The sequence below is a fragment of the Ischnura elegans genome, chromosome 10 (assembly GCF_921293095.1).
Source record: "Ischnura elegans chromosome 10, ioIscEleg1.1, whole genome shotgun sequence".
NCBI classification, from domain to species: domain Eukaryota; kingdom Metazoa; phylum Arthropoda; class Insecta; order Odonata; family Coenagrionidae; genus Ischnura; species Ischnura elegans.
Genome location: NC_060255.1, coordinates 108,525,840 through 108,544,226, shown reverse-complemented (window position 1 = coordinate 108,544,226; position 18,387 = coordinate 108,525,840). Strand labels below are relative to the sequence as shown.

Below are 18,387 nucleotides of genomic sequence, written 5' to 3'. Positions count from 1 at the left end.
ATACATACTTCAAAGGTAAATTGGGTACATAATCATGTATAAATTTATAGAAAAAAAGAAATAACACGGGTTTTGTACAAAATGGATTAAGGAGATAGTTTACTTACAATAAATATTCTTCTAAAGAGTAGTAGGGGTGTTTCAATACGTGTTTTTTTACTCTAATTTTGAAAATGTTTAAGTTGTTAATATTTTTTAAATCTGATGGCAATTTGTTATACGTAAATGGACATGATTGTATGGTATGGACTATGATCTGAAAGATAGAGGTTATTTCTTTTGTAGTGTATATCAGTGTTTTGACGGGTGTAATGATTATGCTCTTGATTATTAAGGGTAAATAATTTAGGATGTGATTTAGCAAACGTGGCAGATTCTAAAATTAATATACAGGAAAAAGTCAATATTTTAAATTTCTTAAAGTATGGTTTGCAGGAGGTTTTGTTGGAGACTCTGGCTATAGTTCTAACTGCCCTTTTTTGCAGCTTAAAGATTCTGTCACTGTGACAAGATGTCCCCTAAAATAGAATGCCGAGCTTTATCCTAGAATATATATATGCATTATATACTACTAGTAAAATATTGGGAGATACTGTTTCACATAGATTTTTTAATTAGTAAATGTGTGAATGCAACTGCTTGGATAGGGTTTCAACATGATTTGACCAGTCAAGGATTTCTGTTATGGTTAAACCAAGGAATTTTATCTCTTTGCTGTGTCTGATCTGTGAATTATTGAACTGGATTGATGGATATTCGACCCTTTTTTGATAAGGATGGAAAATTACGTACGAAGTTTTAGTGAGATTGAGTAGAAGGTTGTTTTGGGATGTCCAGTTGAACATTTCGGTTGTAGCCTGATCAGCTGCAGATTCAATTTGCTTTAGAGAGGGGGCACTGAGTATGTGATTAGTGTCATCTGCATAGGTAACTAACTTGCCTATATTCATCATGCTTGGCAAGTCATTGGTGTATAGTAGGAATAACAGAGGGCCAAGAATGGATCCCTGTGGAACACCCTTGCTGATGTTTTGAGGTTGGGACTTGTATATGCTTAGATTATTATCTTTTGAGTGGTATTTTAGTTCTACATATTGCTTCCTGTTGGAAGTAAAAGACATTATCCACTCAGATACAACTCCATTTAGTCCAATTTCCATCAGTTTTCTCTGGAGTATCTGATGGTCAACTGAATCAAAAGCCTTTGAAAGGTCATAAAAAAGACCAATAACGATTTCCTTATTGTTAATTGAATTATAAATTGATTGGAGTAAATCAAAAAGAGCTGTGGATGTGGATTTACCCTTTTGGAAGCCATGTTTTACTGGGCTCAGAATATTATATTTTATCAAGTAAGAAGTTACACGGTTGTAAATTATTTTCTCAAATATTTTTGAGAAAGATGATGTTATTGTGATGGGTCTGTAATTGTTGGGATCCTGAGTGGAGTTTTTCTTGTGTATTGGGATCACTTTGGCTATTTTTAGACCCACACCTATTTTTAAGGATTCATTTATAATATGGGTAAGAGGTGAAGTTATTACTGAACAACATTTTGCTAATATGTGCCCAGGGATATCATCAGGGCCTATAATATGACTGTTCCTAAGTTCCTGCAGGTATGACATAACTTCTTTTTCGTCAGTGGGGGCTAAAAAGAACGAGTTGCAAGGTCTGGGCTGTTATTTGTAATCTGATAATTGTAATATCTACGCAGAGATACCAAGTGTTATGAAGGTGAACTATCTTCCTCTTTGTATGTTTTTGTTTTACTTGTATTTCCGGTTGTCGTTGTTCATCCGTGATCGCGAATAGACGTGTGAAATTAATATCCGTCTTATTTATTTCCAATCCTGATCCGTTCCTACAGGTTATGGGCCAGAACGATTAATTCCGAAATAACGGCTTAAGTATTTGTAGCACGGTGTAGCTCGGTTGTGTGTTTATCATTCTTTTTACATGAAAAGTACGCGATGGCCGAGTCACATGGCGCGAGCGGTGGCTTGCCGGCTATTGGAAAGCTTGAAGGTCGTGAGAATTTTTGTGATTGGAAATTCACGATGAAAATGTATCTTATACATGAGGACCTTTGGTCTTGTATTGAGGGATACGATGCGGAAGACAAAACCAGCCCACAGATGAGAGCACGGCGAGATCAGAAGGCCCACGCTAAAATTTGCTTAATGGTCAAGCCGTGTGCCTTCTCTCATGTAAGGTCAACGAAAACAGCCTTAGAAGCTTGGGAGAGCTTGTCGGCAGCCTTTGAAGACAAGGGCCTTAATCGACGCGTGCGATTATTGCGGTCCTTGTGCTCGGTGAAGTTCACGAACTTCTCCTCCATGGAGAACTACGTGAACGAGGTGATGTCCCTATCCCAGAAGCTTGCAGCGGTGGACAAGGCTGTGGACGACGAGTTCCTTGGTGCAATTATGTTGCAGGGGCTCCCGGAAGAGTATGAGCCGATGGTGATGGCTCTGGAAAGCTCTGGGGCCGAAATATTGAGTGACTTCGTGAAGTCGAAGCTGCTACAAGACGACAAGTGGGGCAGTGAAAAGCTAAGTGGTCAATCTGCTCTAGTTTCCAGGGCTGGCAAAAAATCGAAGCCCAAAATAGTGAAGTGCTGGGGCTGTGGTGAAGTTGGGCATGTCAAGCCGGCGTGTCCAAAGAGGGTTAACGCCAGTGAAAAATCAACGCCCGGGTCATCGAAATCTGGCTGGAAAACTAAGGACAAAGCACTGTTCTTTGCTCTTGGGGTCAGTACAAAGTCGGATGAATGGTATGTTGATTCTGGTGCCACCGCACACATGACTGCACGAAAAGATTGGCTGTGTAATTTTAAAGGGGATGTTAATGCGCAAGTGACTGTAGCTAATGACGATAAAGTATCTGCCAATGGTATTGGTGATGTGGAAGTGAAACTACATGGTAATGATCATTTTACAACAATTTCCGATGTTATGTACGTCCCTGATTTGAGTATTAATTTGTTGTCTGTGAGCAAATTAGTTTCTAAAGGGTACATTGTGATTTTTGATCGTGAAGGTTGCAAAATATTAGATGATGATTGTAAAATTGATGGTAATGTTGTTGTAACGGCATCACAATTTGGTGGGATATATCGCCTCAATACAGTAGAGGAAAGGGCTAATGTCACTGTTAAAAGTGAATCTCAATCCTTGTGGCATAAAAGACTGGGTCACTTAAATAGGATAATAATAATAATAATAATATTTATTTGCCCAAGGATACAATATGTCATGATAAAATCATTAAACAAGTATATAGGGCACGTCAAAATTAACAAATTAACATAAGAAAATGCTACATTTCAGATTGAAGATATTCTTTTATACTATAAAAACACTTCTCTATTAAGTAAGCAAAGACCCTCTTTTTAAAAACATCAATATTTTCTATACTTTTAATGTTTACAGGTAGGTTATTATACAATTTTGTACACATGTGCTCAGGCCCTCTAGATACCAGAGCTAGGTTCGATTGTTTGACATGAACGTCATAACATCTCCTAGTTTCATAGGAATGTATCTTATTATTCATAGTAAAACAACCTTTATACCTTTTTACATATATGACACTCTGATATATATATACGCAAGGTACAGTGAGTAATTTAAGGCTTTTAAAAAAAGGGCGACAATGAGCTCGATACTTTAGTTTGCACATACTTCTCACAAATTTCTTTTGTATAACAAACACATCATGAAGTTGGGGCGAAGATCCCCATATTATAATTCCATATGAAATTCTTGAGTAGAATAGTCCATAGTAAAGGGTTTTCAGAACATACTGGCTTACACTATGCTTTAATACTGATATAAGATAAAACACTGTATTCAGTTTTTTACATAGGTGCTCTATATGTGCATCCCACTTCATATTTCTATCCACATAAATTCCTAGAAACTTTACACATTCCATATCATTAAGATAATTATTTTTACATTGCAGTAGATCATTGTCCTTTGGGCTGTGCCCAGCAGAAAACAATATCACTTGGGTTTTATCATCATTTAGCCTTAGTTCATTGACATCACACCAAGTTTGCATGCATTTTATTATATATTGACTGGAATCAATTAACGCGGTCAGATTTTTTCTTTTTGATAAGATGGTTACATCATCTGCATATAATACACACTTATTATCTTGGGTTACAATTTTATTAGGTAGGTCATTGATGAATATTAGAAAGAGAAGAGGACCCAATACAGACCCCTGTGGTACACCCTTTTTGACTTCTAATGTGGAGGAGAAATAGACCGTCCCATCTTTCCTGTATGCTACTTTCTGTTTTCTTCCATGAAGATATGTCTTAAGCCAATTTAGAGGAATGCCCCTAATACCTATTGATTCACATTTTTTTAGCAATTTGTCATGATCCACAGCATCAAAGGCTCGGCTCATGTCAAAAAATATCCCCATTACCTTATTTTTACTATTTATTTCCTGTGTAATATTATCAATTGCATTAAATAGAGCCAATTCTGTCGATTTTCCCTGCTGAAAGCCATATTGATGGAGTGATATTATGTTTTGCTTATCAAGATAGTAAATGAGCCTTTTACAGAATACATACTCAAATAATTTACCAAATTGTGGCACTATAGATACTGGCCTGTAGTTTTGCAGATTATTTCTATTGTCTTTGTTCTTATACACTGGGACCACCTTAGATACCTTCAAGGAATCAGGATATACACCTTCTGACAAGGACTGGTTGACTAACGAGAGTAAGGGTCTTCGTATGAGGGACTCACAGTCTTTAATTACTTTTCCCGTTATTCCCTCAATGTCAGCAGACTTTTTCTTTCCTATCTTGGCTATATAGAGAGACAACTCTCTTTCTGAGCAAGGCTTAAGATACAATGAGCTACTTATTTTATGGTTTTCGAGAGTAGCTCCACTTTGGGTGGTAATCACCCTCTTAGGAAGTTGCAAGAATGAGTGGTTTAGGGCATTGGAGATTTCAATGGGATTTGTAGTAATTTCCCCTTGTTCATTTGTAACTTGATCTGGCAGAACTGTTCTAAAGGGTACATTGTGATTTACATTTGTGATTAGTATGGATTTGTTGCAAAATGGAATGGCTCCTGGCATCTCCTTTGTTGACGATGTAAAAGCTCAATGTATTCCATGTGTTCAAGGTAAAATGTGCAAAAAGCCCTTCAGGCCATCAAAGCATAAGAGGGCCAGGGAAAAACTGGAATTGTTGCACTCAGATCTATGTGGGCCAATGGATGTACCATCATGGAATGGAGCAAAATACATGCTCACATTTGTAATAATAATAATAATAATAATTTATTTTCCCTGGTAGACAATATACAAAGTAAGTTATACAATAGCTCACAATTAGTAATTGTATAGGGTACGTCAAGATACAGTAAAATAAAATTCTCTTAGGCAACTTTGTCTGTCAGAAATTCTCTCAGTGAATAAAAAGATTTCATTAATAAATATTTTTTCACCTTATTTTTAAAGCTATTGCTACATTTGGTAGATTTGATGCTCTCAGGGAGCGAGTTATACATTTTTGTCCCCATTGCAAATACACTATTGCTGGATATCCTTGAGTTGTGGTGTTTTACATGGATAGCGTTTTTATTTCTAGTACCATATGAATGGATGCTATTATTGAACATGAGGAGATGAAGGTTATTATTTACAACTACAACTGTGCTGAAAATATACAAACATGGTACAGTTAAGATGTTTAATTTTAGAAATAGAGGTCTGCAAGGAGCAGTGAAGTGTGCAGTGAAGTGTGCAGTGAAGTGTAGATGATTACACCCGAAAAATTTTTGCTTTTTTCTTGCATTCTAAAGGTTTGGTCAGAAAAACTTTTGAGGAGTTCAAATTGCAAGTGGAGAATGAGACTGGCCTGAGAATTAAGTGTGTCCGTTCTGACCTTAAGGAAGAAGTACACCCATGTCTCCCATTCACGGAGACGACGGCCGTATATTTACGTGTGTGATTTTCCTGGTCAGGATAACGAAAGCCGTATACACCCATGTCTCGTATAGCGCAATTTCGATTAGCGCAATTTCGATATAGCGCAAATTCGTTCCTCGGGGAAACATTGCAACGCAGTGTAGCCTAATGAAAAATCTTAAACGCTCTCGTGATAAAACGTGAACTTGCGCTACGTACACACGAAATTTCTATCAATTTACGCATATTAATATTATTTCTTGCCTCAAATCTTCTTTTTTGTTTATATATTAATCGAAATTCATTGCTGCGCAATTGCCAAAAGTATTACTCGTCATTGGGTCTAGAGTTTTTTTTTTCAGCAATACGGTTTGAGACGTATTTTTGCCGTCGTAGGTTACCGGGCGATTGCCTTCCAGGTAGAGAGTCTACGCTAAAGCCTTCAAGGTCATCGGTATTCACGGGGGAGAAATGGAGCGGTGGCCGAGTTGCGCATGAATAGCATCAACACATAAAAGGGTCCGCTATAGAGTCTCAAACACAATGGCTTCGTTCCCTCCCCGCAGTCGTAGGCCTTCTGCATCTCAGGAATACAGTTCAGCAGAAGAAGGTGATTTAGATAGAGCCATACAGAGTAAAAACCAAGAGAATATGGCAAAAAATAGGAATGCGTGTAGAAAAATCAAGAATTTATCAAGAAAAACCATAAACCTAGAAGAGGACTTGAGAGAGGTCAATTGCTTTGAAAATGGAGAGCGTAAAAGCGATATTGCGTGGAAGTTTAAACTCACGATGCCTTATTCTGAATAAAGACGAAGCTAAAATATCAGTGACCTCAGCCGCACCAACTTCAACCAAGCGGTCTACACATACGGAAAGTTCATGGTGAATCAGTACAAAAAGACGAGAGTGGTAATCGCTCCGAGACATTTAGTGAAAGCGGTTGGTTCCAGAATTTAAACGGCAAGCAGGTATTTTCAGTGCGGCGATATCAGGTGAATCTGCAAGTGTTGATAGCGCAACCACCACAACATTTTCTGATGAACTCCAAGCTGTTATTGAAAGTGGCTCCTTTCCCCCTCAACTAGTTTTTAGTGTTGACGAGACGATATTCTTTTGGAAAAGAATGCATTCTCGTTCATTCATTTTCAGGGAAGGAAAACCTGTGTCAGGTTTCAAGGCATTTAAAGACTGTTTCACGTAGCAGCTAATGACTCGGAGGACTTCAAATTAAAATGATTTATCATTCATAAACTCCGCTAGCTATGAAATGGCATTTAAAGTAGCATTTTCCTGTCATTTCGATGAGCGACAAAAGGGCCTGGGTGACACAATAGTTGTTTTTAGACTAGTTTGAAAAATCATCAACTGCCGGCAACGCATTACGATCCCCTGAGATAGCAGATGTTAGCCCACCCGCACGACAGGACGGAATTTCGAAAGCACGTAAGAATTTTTTTAACGTGAATAAAAGTCTTTGAATGCGTGAATACTATCTTTAAAGATGTTTTAAACTATAAATATTTATAAAAATAATGTTTTCTAAGGCTTTTTATGGGAATATAGATGTTTTAGAGGAAATTCAATACCCAAGACCTATGCTACCAGGAACGCATCCCTATCTTCCCTATGTTAAAACGCTCTCGTATAACGCAAATTCGTATAGCGCAAAGACCCCAAGGAACACATCCCTTGCGCTATACGAGACATGGGTGTATACATGCACCAACCAGAGGCTTTTGTTGCTAGAGGTAATGAGAACAAAGTGGGTGGGATTGAAAAAGTTATTTTATTCTGTGGATGATTTTCTTCATCCATAACACCTTGCTTTTTACATGATGTATGGTAATACCTTGTAGTTTTTTGTATCTATGTATTTTTGTACCATAATTGATGTGTCCTATATTTGTGAGAACAAATCGCCGGACAAATAAATTATTATTATTATTATTATTATTATGTTGATGCAGACTGGGCAGGTGATGTGAGTGACAGAAAATCTTATACCGGGTATGTGTTTATGTACGCTGGTGCTGCTGTGTCGTGGGAGTGTAGGAAGCAGCGGACTGTTGCTCTCTCGAGCACCGAGGCTGAGTATATGGCCATATCAGATGCTGCAAAAGAAGCAGTGTACTTAAAGGGATTGGTTGGAGAACTTCTAGGGAACTGTGGGGCCATAAATGTATATAATGACAACCAAAGTGCCCAAAAGATTGCCTCAAATCCTGTGTTCCACAATAGAACAAAGCATATAGATGTGAGGCATCATTTTGTGAGGGAGGTGGTATCAAGTGAAGTGATAAATTTACTGTATCTTCCCACGAATGAGATGATAGCTGATGTTATGACAAAGGGACTTCACAGTCCAAAACACATTTTTTGTGTTGAAGGTCTTGGTTTGAATTAATCAATATTGTTGTGCTTGGACAAATTGAACAAACTCTTGGTTGTAGTACAATTAAGCTGGTACAATTATTAGATTATAGGGATGTGTTATTTGTAATCTGATAATTGTAATATCTACGCAGAGACACCAAGTGTTATGAAGGTGAACTATCTTCCTCTTTGTATGTTTTTGTTTTACTTGTATTTCCGGTTGTCGTTGTTCATCCGTGATCGCGAATAGACGTGTGAAATTAATATCCGTCTTATTTATTTCCAATCCTGATCCATTCCTACATGGGCAATCTTTGAGGAGTATTTGCATTATGCACAGTGGGTGAATTGTTCGTAATAGAAGTTAGTTCATTAAACTTCTCGTTCAGAATATCAGCTACTTCTTTAGGATCTGAAATCTCCCTGTTATCAATCAATAACTTAATATTTTTAAGAAGTTTAGTTTGATTTTGTTCCTTTTTTATAATATTCCAAGATGTTTTAGGGCTGCTATTCTGGATGGAATAGCATTATGCTATTCTCTGATATTGCAACCGATGTTGCTATAATATAGCGTATTGCAACGCCTATGCTATTTGGTATTCAGAACGGTTGCAACTCGTGTTTTTACTACACCGGAAGACGTAATTCTCAGAATAGCATAGGCCCGTAGCAATTCACTATTCTGAACGGCGAATTGCAACCGGTAGGCTTGCTATAATATTACGCGGTCTTCGATGCCGAGCTATTCGGTATTGCAACCCTGAAAACGTGCGCATTGCGATGTCGAATTGTTTTTCTGAGGTTAAAGTAACATAATCAAGCATTGAAAAATGGAATAATAGCCAAAAATAAAATGTTATCAGCTTTATTTTAATTAAATAATAGTAGCATAAGTGATGAATATTTAACTAGTTAAGTGAATTGGTTAGAAATTAACATTTGAGCTTAATATATGAAGCTCAAGCTTGCTTCATCGACAGTACGAAAACAATAACAATTAATGCAAAGAATTACTACGATTAGCCCAAATTTTCCGTGTTTTATTCATATTTACAACTCATAATTTTATTTCATCACTTGACTTGCTACTAAAAATATCCTCAATGTAGGCTATCAGGTCGATTCTTGAAAATTTTCAAGCTTGTGTGAACACACTAACTCGCCAAATATAATAACAGTTATAGCTTTCAATGAAAACCATATATTACCATAATAATACCATATACTTTGATCAGCCGTTCATTTCCTCAATTGGACAGTATATACAAAAACATGCAACGAGTCGAAATTATTTTCCCCACTATTCGCTACCTTCTACAATTAAAACTTAAAATTTACAAACTTATAACACGGGCAGTCGACTTGAATTACTTGCTTGAAAACAAAGGATTTCTCCGAACACCAATAAAGTTACCGAACAAATATGATTCGCCACAAACGTTTAATGGAATATCCATGTATACATCATTAATGCAATATATATCATGTGGAATTCAATACAAATTGTTTCCTCAATAGGCAAGTAAGTTATTCACACAATTAAGTTTCAGTATATCGGCACAGTTCAGGGTCTATCAAAAATTTCAGTGAGCATATTAAAATCAGCTGATACGAAAACAATAATAAGTGACACGACAGCACTTTCCACACGATTCACTTTTTCACAGTTGTTCCATCTATCCTCAAATTCACCATCACATCCCTCTGCTTTTTCCAAATCTGCAGCTGAAATATTGATACTATTCCATCATATTACATGAAAGCACAGCGGTGACGTTGCCACCTACTTCATTTCCTAAACAGAGAATGAATACTGAAATTAGGGAGTCATATAATATAAAGCTAGTATTAGAAACGAAAGCTTCTAGTTCATACAGTAAAGCTATATCGTCACGATCAAAGCAATAAAAGTTGGTACATATTTATTTTGACATGCAACGAACAGATAGACTTCGAAGCCTAAGACAATTACGAAGAAAATCAAACATATTTAGCTTTCAATGATTATTTCGCATAACATATATCTCACGCTAAAGGACCGATCGGATATAGGTAAATGATTCAATATTTATGCCCGATAAATCATCATTATAACAGTAAAATTATGACCTAACCCACCTGTCTGAAGCCATTGTGATATTATCAAAACAACAACAATCAGCTGATTTCCTAAACGAGATTTTCAAAGCGTATTATATAAATCCACGGTTTAATATAATTTTTAAATGCAAATGAAGCAATTATTTGTAATTGCAAGTCAATATTCCATAAAATACAGAAAAATATATAAAATATCTTCTCCCTCATTGGTTGCGCAAACTGTTCAGAAAGTTTTTCATACGGGAAGAGGCGGAGCTTCCAAATAGCTCGCGCAAGAAATAGCATGCTGCTATTCCGAACAAAATTATTACTACGCTTCATTCTGAATACGGGGTCGTTGCAATAATGACCCGCAGAATAGCATATGCTATTTTTTGCAACGCTTATCCAGAATAGCAGCCTAGAGATACTGTGAGAGTTAGATATTAGTTTGTCATTGTAGAGTCTTTTTGCCTCCCTGATTTTTTTCTTGTATTCCCTCAGTTCTGATTTATAATTTTCAAGAGAGGATGTGATATTATCCGATCTCTTTAACACTTTGGGTGCTGGGTGAATATCACCAGGTCTTTACCCCAGTGCTGGTTATTTTTTGCACTTTTCAAAGCGTTGTTACAAAAAGAATTTTTAAGATATGCATGAGTGAATAGCATTAGTTTTAAGACCATACTTTTCTCTTTTGAATTCACATTAAAATATTTTGTATATCATAATGCATAAAGAAACTGCAGAAGCTAAAAAAAAAGCCGATATTTGTATTTTCCAAAAGTTGAAAAATCATTGTTTTTCATAAATTTATTTATAAAATAATCGCAACACACTAATTTGAAATAGTAATTACCAATATTTGAAATTATAATAGTAATCTACATTTAAAATGATAATAATCAATATTTGAACAATAATAAAAATCCAATTATAATAGCTATGTCGCAAAGTTCTTCCTTGTGTGGAAAAGCTGGAAGCATGGCTCTACGCAGAGACCAATCTTACATGTATTACACTGATAGGAGGTTCATTTTCGGGCAGCTTTCCCAGTCGTTTTTCGCCCTTTTTCGGAGCACACCCTACACCTCTATTGAGCCTTCTTTTGTACTAATGGTACGGGAATTTTTTCGATGAAATGATTTTCAGATATTCTAGTTATCTCGGCTCTGGCGTTTTCAAGGGGCGATTTGTCTTCCAATGTAACTAACTCCGAACAATTTTTTTGCGTAAAATGGGTGACTGCAACGGATTTTTGGCTTAACTGATTGTACATGATTGTGTGTTATTTGTCACAGCCATAACTATTAGCTGGAATGCCAGCTTACGCCACCACTTCACTGATCGATGATCCAGGGCACCGTAACTAATTAGTTGATCACTTAGATCTACACCAAATTTTTTCTTGTAATAGACTATTACTATCGCAGGTTTAGTTTTCTCCCTTCCTCTGCGATCTTTGAAAGTGATCACGTCACTTTTATGTCGAGTGGAGAGCAGAAACACATCACGTTTGTCTTTCCAACGCTGGACTAATATATTTTCATGTCGCGCGAAAAAATGCTCTCCACGAGATAGGCGAGCATTTTTTATCGCCGATGGAATCCCCCCCCTATTTTTCATGATAGTACCTACTAATCCCGTTTGAAGGCTTTCCAATTCACGGGCCAAGGCTTGTGTAAAATCGGTCTGTATATAATATGTGACCCTTATTAGCAAGCGTAGCCAAAAGTCCCTTGACTATAGCCAATCCAGAGTTTTCCTGGCAATGAAACACATCCACATTCCAAACAAAACCACTGCTTGCTTCTGAGAGCATGTAGAGTTTTATGCCATATTTGCTTGGCTTCTGAGGCATGTACACTTTGTAGCAAAACGTACCACGAAAGGGACAAATTCCTTCATCTACAGTTATATCCTCCGCAGGTTGGTAGGATTTTTAAAATATATTTCGAAAATCCTCGAGTAATGGACGCACTTTGAATAGGGGGTTGTGACCATCTACGCCTTTTTCAATGAATAATTGGTTGTCCACAAGATGGAAATTTCCTAAGATTGAAAGAAATCTATCTTTAGAAAAAACACCAGGACAGAAGCCACACGCCAAGACGGGATCAGTACTCAAATGATCAGGGATACAAGGACGTTTGCTAAAGCTCATGTGTATTATAACGGCAAGAAACATTTTTACGTCACCTTGAGTCACTGTTTTCCAGGATTGCAATCTGCTTTTTGCGGATAGTAAGTTCCCTCTCCTAAGTTTTGCAATTCTTTGCCTTGCATATAAGTTCGTATGTTCCCTGATACGATTTATCAAATCGATGTCGAAAAATGTTCAAAAAATTCATCACCTCACTTGAACTATTTAGCCCAGTATTTGATTTCACACCATAGTCACCAGTGAAGATTACATACTTCAATAATGGACAGATTATCATTAGAATAGAGGATCGAAAAGTAGCTAAGTTCCATATCCTAAATAAAAAACTTGGGAACTGCGTCAATATCACTCCAAATACCTCCCGGGCCCGCTCCTCTGTTAGTTGACCGTCTTCCTCTAGGTGCACCTCAACGATTGCACATCATTTTTTGAGCTTCTCCTCGCTTACTTAGTTGTTGCACCATTTCTGGTTCATTCAAACCTTCAGACTCTAAAATAAATATCATATAAACAATGAGAAACAGTAATTTTACGAATAAATATTGCGCAAAAAAATATATAAAAGAAGTCAAAAAAAGGTCACGCGGGTTGCGTTACTATACGCAAGAAATGGAAATTACGTGTTGAACTATCTTTGCTGGGCATGTAATCAGCATCCCATTCTGAATCATCAAAATCACTTTCACTATCATCGCTGTCGAAACAATTCAACGCATTGGCAATGTCTTCGTCGGCGAGATTTCGCTCCGTGATCTCTGGCGAAAGAACACACAAATTACAAACGAGGTAGGGATTATCGAACCTTCGGACACATTTTGTCTTGAAGGAAAAAAATATGACGAAATATATGACTTTATGGCATTAACTTCACCTATAAGAGCAAATGCATGAATCCGAGTAATACCAGCGGCGTAACTTTGAGGCGGGAGCCGCTACAATGTAAACAAAATGCCCGTCGTAATATTACGCCGCACGCAAATTCTGCAACACCTCGCATGGCGTAATATTACGCCGTTAGCACTCAAAGTGTTAAAAGGCTGTAGTCATTTCGCAATTTCGCTCCCTTGTTTACTAGCTCTGGAGTAATCCATTTTGGTTTCCTATCATGATTTATTTTATGGGTCTTGATTGGGAAATGGCAGTTAAAGTGATATGAGAAGATGTTGATAAATTCACTAAATTTGTCGTCTACATTTGAGGCTTCTAAGATTTCATCCCATTTAGAATTTTTTAGGCTATTTATGAAATGTACCACGTCTGTTTCATGAAAGGTCCTCTTTCTTTCATAGGATATTTTGGGGGGGATAACTGGAGTACGGAAACTTAAGAACTGGGCATTGTGATCCGATAGTCCCAGCTCTATTGTATTGCAAAGGTAACATAATAATGAAATTGGAATGAAGATGTTATCGATAAGGGATCTGGACTTGGCAGTGATCCTAGTTGGCAACTGGATAGCAGGCTTCATTCCAAAGGATGCTGCAAGGTCCAGAAGCTGCAATTTGTGTCGGTTATTGTTTAGTAGGTTGATGTTAAAAACTCCACTTATTAGGATGTTGTCGGTGTCGCAAAGAAAGTACTGGGCCAGATGAAATAACTGGGAAAGTGATATTATCATGTTTTGATATCATAAAGTTACCTCTAATACACTTAGTGAATGAATCACTGAAACTGGGCATTTTCCCAGCACCACTAAAAAGGTCAAGAATAATTCCTCTCTACAAAAATAAGGGCAGCACTGATGACCTCAATAACTATAGGCCGATTTCACTACAGAATACATTTTCCAAAATTTTTGAGAGAGTCATGTACACTCAATTAATATCCTACATGGACAAATTTAACCTCTTTTCTAAAGACCAATATGGTTTTCTTCAAGGGAAGTCCACCACTTCTGCAATTTATCGAGCAATCAACAACGTGAAACTTTGGGGCTTTTCTTTGACTTCTCCAAGGCATTTGACCTTGTGAATCATAAGCTGCTCTTGTGCAAACTAGATAGTATGGGCATCAGAGGCACACCTCTCAACTGGATTGCATCGTACCATCGTAGAGTAAGTATATTCTAGAGGGCTCACGGCATAAGAGGAAATCGTATCGACTGTTTTAATTCTGAAACAGCCGACAGATGGCCCCTGGAGTGGCGAGCTAGGGGCGAGAGAGTCAGGTTTCAAGGTTCCCAGCTTCTCCCCTTTCCTTCCCACCCTCCGCTCTTCCTCTCTCCCAAACTCTGCCTCAGTCTCCCTAGCATCGAAGAAAGGGAAGACGATGTTTACATCGGGTTGAGAGAAATGGGCAATAGGCTGGGTCCTATAGGGGATTTTTTTCTCGCCTGGTGAGCTGCGTCTTCCACGAATCTTCCCTCTGCTTGGCTTTCCTCATTCCAACTGAAAACAGTTTTACAACATGCAGCTGTAAATAAGTGTTTAAACTGTCTCATGCACTTCAAAGATTGCTGTCCGAAAGTCAAGCAGGAGAGAGAGGGAATTTTCGGTGGGTCCCGGGCCCTATAAATATATACCTATGCGGAGAAACATTGATGATAATAGGAATTGCTGGTTTGGAGATTCTTATTTCAGGAATAAAGGACATATAAAACGTAAAAGTTATCGAACAACAACATGCAAATAAATATACAAAAGATTTCACATTTATTTAAATACAAGCTGGTAGCAATTTTCCACAACATTTTAATGTGTACGATGCGTTTCGGCTCACAGACCCATCATCTGGTACAATTTATTTATTTATTTATTTCATCCAAGTTTATTTCTGTGTCCATAATATATATTTTTATTAATTAAATGCCCATTTGCAAACTTTGTTGTAATCCACATAGTATGCATTAAAAACCCAACCGGTTTCCTTCTTTTCAGGTCTTTAGCGTTATCGTAAACCTATAGATAAAGACCTGAAAATGACGAAACTGGTTGAGTTTTTTCATTAGTACTGTATTGCATACTAAATGGTTTAGTTTTGAATTTATAATGTCACCATGCCGCAAAGTGAATTCGCAAAACATTATTTCAAATATATTTATACGTTCGTGATCGTCTATTTCATCGCCTGGTGTGGTCTTACAAGTAAAAATGAGCAGAAATTGGTCTCGATAAGCGATGGAAACTCTCTACTAGGAAATACGTAATAATGAGTTGATCTTTAATAAGAAGGAAGGGATATTTAGAATCGCAATACAAGGAGGGATGTTTTGGAAATAATAAAAGATTTACTTAAGGTATCGAGACCGAATTCAACAGGTTATCTTTGTGTCGGGCATGCAATCCAAGCGAGCGAGCAGCTGGAGAAATGACAAATATGAAATGACGATTATTCCTGTGAAACACTACAGCTGCCCGTTTCTATCACTATTATTATAGGATAAGGACCTTATTTTAGCAACTGCTAGATTAGGAGAGGAAAAATGTGATTTAAATGCACGTTTACAGCACTATTCATAACATCTTCTCAACCACAATGTCCATCATTTATCCATAAAAAATTTCACCGCCGGAATAAACTGCCTCACTTTTGTATCCCTCCGTTTTATTCTGCCCTCATCCTTGCTGATAAGGGACATGCAAATATCCTCACTTATCGTCAATTATTATTATACGGGAACATCGGCGACCAACTCCTTCTCCATCATGTTTAGCATGCATATTCCAACGCTTTCATACCCCCTTTCCTGGAGGGAGAAAATTCTGGTTGAAAATGACAAGAATGAAAAGTCTGTACCAAATGTTTGGCGAGAAGTGACGTTTCATCCCAATTTCCTGCACCTTCTATGTTCTTTCATTCTGATAATAAAACTTCTGCCTGTTTGACCAATGAAACTCAAGTTGCATGATTCACAATTAACTTTGTAAATACCTGATTGATGGATGTGTTCTATTTTGTCTTTGTTACGACACTGAACTTCACCGAGAGTGCAAGGGTTGTAAAAAGAAACATTGAATTTATTTTTGGGGAATTTGTTTGCAAGCCTGTTGGAAAGGTCTCCCACAAAAAATGACCGGCACCAATTTTTAGAATTCTCTGTGATGGGGGAACGGAGCAAAGCTGTGAAATAGCTCGCGTTTTCAACTTTCTCTGAAGGATTTTAGTTTAAGTATTTAAGCTATAGCCATTTGAAATTGCAATTGATATCATTGTGGAAAGTTCACAATTAAAATTGACTGCATTTAAAGGTAGATTGATCAATCTATGTAACATAGAATGAAAGGAGGATAACTTTTGGGAGGTTGGATGGCATCAGTAACTCGGAATGATTGTATCACCATAACAAGGGTTTCTGTATATACCAAATTCATGTTTGTCATCAACTATGGATACGGAAATATCGAGAAAGTTTAGGTGCTTTTTGGATTCTACTTCTACTACGAAGGTAATATTAGGATGTCGAGGATTTAAAAGATTCAGAAAATTATCTAATTGTCTTGACAATTCCGGTCCAGCGGCAAATGATGTCGTCAACATAACGGTACCAGAAGATGTTAGATGAGATAGAATGCCCGAATCAAATAATTGGCGTTTTGAATTGTCCGTAAATGTTTCGGCTATTACAGGTGAAAGGGAATACCACATCGCAAGGCCGTCTGTTTGGTGATAAATATTCTTATTGTACAAAAAATAATTTTGGCTGGCACACTGTTCCATTAGACAATGAAGTTCACAAGACTCACTGTTCTTAATGTTGTGGTCTCTCAGTAAGTCTCTCATAAGTAACAAAGTTGTTTGTACAGGTACAGAAGTAAATAGACTTTTTACGTCAAATGAAACTAGCTTGGAGTTGGATGGTGACGTATGAGGTGTTGAAGTTTCTGTGGCAAAATGATGGGGCTATTAATATTATATTTTGGTGAAAAATCAGGCAATTGCCTAAAGATGATATTTAATTTAGGGGCTAATTTATAAATTACAGCAGGAAGATAAAGCTTTTTTAACACTTTTTTGGAATCTATCCGTTGGATCACGGGGGAGAATCACGAATGAGGTATCCTCCAACACATCATCACATTTGGCGATGCATTATACCTTATTACGGGTTCCCTGGTGAAAATGAACTGTTCACGAACTGTTCAAGAAGCATTAAACGAAGTGTTCGGAACCTGTTCACTAAGTGTTCATGAACTGTTCGGGAACCGTTCACGGACTGTATTTTGGCCCATTGAACCGTGACGAACCGTTCCAATAAGCTGTTCAGCAAGCGTTTCCCAGCTGTTCATGAGGTGTTCAGCTGTTCATGGAGTGTTCTGTAACCGTGCAGGAAGCGTTGTGCGAAGTGTTCAGAACCTGTTCACTAAGTGTTCATGAACTATTATTGAACCGTTCACGGACTGTATTTTGGCCCATTGAACCGTGACGAACCGTTCCAATAAGCTGTTCAGCAGGTGTTTCCCAGCTGTTCATGAGGTGTTCAGCTGTTCATGGAGTGTTCAGTAACCGTGCAGGAAGCATTACACAAAGTGTTCAGAACCTGTTCACTAAGTGTTCATGAACTATTATTGAACCGTTCACGGACTGTATTTTGGCCCATTGAACCGTGACGTACCGTTCCAATAAGCTGTTCAGCAGGCATTTCCCAGCTGTTCATGAGGTGATTTCAGATGTTCGTGAAGCATTCTTTTAACTGTACAGGAAGCGTTTACCATAATACCAATGATGATTAACATCTCGAAGTGTAGGTCTGACAATAATAATTGTGTAAATAACAATTGTGAGAATAATATGCAAAATTGTTTACCAACATTTCGATATATAGTTTATACCTTATTCTGGGCTATGAATGATAATGGTTACATTAAATTGATACA

At 37.4% G+C, this 18,387-nt stretch overlaps 1 protein-coding gene across 1 annotated transcript in view; it reads right to left on the bottom strand.

Moving 5' to 3' along the window:
* LOC124166526 (sodium channel protein para-like) overlaps nt 1–18,387 on the bottom strand; it is a 274,676-nt gene that overhangs the window by 59,265 nt on the left and 197,024 nt on the right. The gene's annotated exons all lie outside the window — the stretch shown is intronic.